The 1614-nt window shown below is 38.2% G+C and overlaps 1 pseudogene; it reads left to right on the top strand.

The window, feature by feature from the left end:
- The first annotated feature begins 273 nt into the window (after positions 1-273).
- LOC102510518 lies at positions 274-1387 on the top strand (annotated as a pseudogene).
- The last annotated feature ends 227 nt before the right edge of the window (positions 1388-1614 follow it).

The following is a 1614-nucleotide window of genomic DNA, read 5'->3' as shown; positions in this document are numbered from 1 at the left end:
TACTCTTGTTATTAATTTTATTTCTCCAGTTATTTCAGCATAGCCATTGGGAAAAACAGAGTACTCTGGCCATTTGAAAGAGCTTTCTAACTTGTACTATAAGATATCCAAAGGAAATAAAAAGGTATCTAAATAGCTTTTAGGGAAATTTTTATTATGCCATTCTATAAAACTTACGCCATTCTATAAAACTTAATATGTGATGATAAAGGGAGAAATATTTGATGCTATTCTATAAAATTTGGTATGTGATGATAAAGGGAAAAACATCTGGACAGCCATTGCAGTACACTGAGCTCCACAGAGACAGCGCCAGGGTAAGTGAGAGCTGGACGGGCACTGGGCAACTCTGTGCCTCGTTGAGGAAAAAATAATCATGGGCAAAGGAGATCCTAAGAAGCTGAGAGGCAAAATGTCATCGCATGCATTCTTTGGGCAAACTTGACAGGAGGAGCACAAGAACAAGCACCCAGATGCTTCAGTCAACTTCTCAGAGTTTTCTAAGAAGCGCTCAGAGAGGCGGAAGACCACGTCTGCTAAAGAGAAAGGAGAATTCAAAGACATGGCAAAGGCGTACAAGGCCCGTTATGAAAGAGAAATGAAAACTTATGTCCCCCCTAAAGGGGAAACAAAAAAGAAGTTCAAGGATCCCAATGCACCTAAGAGGCCTCCTTCGGCCGTTTTCTTGTTTTGTTCTGAATGTCGTCCAAAAATCAAAGGAGAACATCCTGGCCTATCCATTGGTGATGCTGCAAAGAAACTGGGAGAGATGAGGAATAACACTGCTGCAGATGACAAGCAGCCATATGAGAAGAAGGCTGCTAAGCTGAAGGAAAAGTACGCAAAGGATATTGCTGTGTACCGAGCTAAAGGGAAGCCTGGTGCAGCAAAAAAGGGAGTTGTCAAGGCTGAAAAAAGCAAGGAAAAGAAGGAAGACGAGGAAGATGAATAAGACGAAGAGGAAGAAGAAGAAGATGATGATGAATAAGTTGGTTCTAGCGCAGTTTTTTTTTTCTTGTCTATAAAGCATTTAACCCCCCTGTACACAACTCAGTCCTTTTAAAGAGAAAAATTGAAATGTAAGGCTGTGTAAGATTTGTTTTTAAACTGTACAGTGTCTTTTTTTGTACAGTTAACACACTACCGAATGTGTCTTTAGATAGCCCTGTCCTGGTGGTATTTTCAATAGCCACTAACCTTGCCTGGTACAGTACGGGGGTTATAAATTGGCATGGAAATTTAAAGCAGGTTCTTGCTGGTGCACAGCAGAAATTAGTCATATAGGGGGATGGTAGTTTTTTCATCTTCAGTTGTCTCTGATGCAGCTTATACGAAATAATTGTTGTTCTGTTAACTGAATACCACTCTGTAATTGCAAAAAAAAAAAGAAAAGAAAGAAAAGTTGTAGCTGTTTTGTTGACATTCTGAATGCTTCTAAGTAAATACAATTTTTTATTAGTTAAAAAAAGGGAAAAATATTTGATACAAAGTTGTCAAAATATATATCACCTATGGTCATTTTCTAAATATATTACTTAGGTATTCTGAAAAGAAAAAAATGAACTTAAGCATGAGTTTGTCAGGACTGTTAGTTAAGAATGTCAGTGAGCACTT

Source organism: Camelus ferus, chromosome 10 (assembly GCF_009834535.1).
Source record: "Camelus ferus isolate YT-003-E chromosome 10, BCGSAC_Cfer_1.0, whole genome shotgun sequence".
In the NCBI taxonomy this organism is placed as follows: Eukaryota; Metazoa; Chordata; class Mammalia; order Artiodactyla; family Camelidae; genus Camelus; species Camelus ferus.
This window is presented reverse-complemented; position numbering and strand designations above follow the sequence as displayed.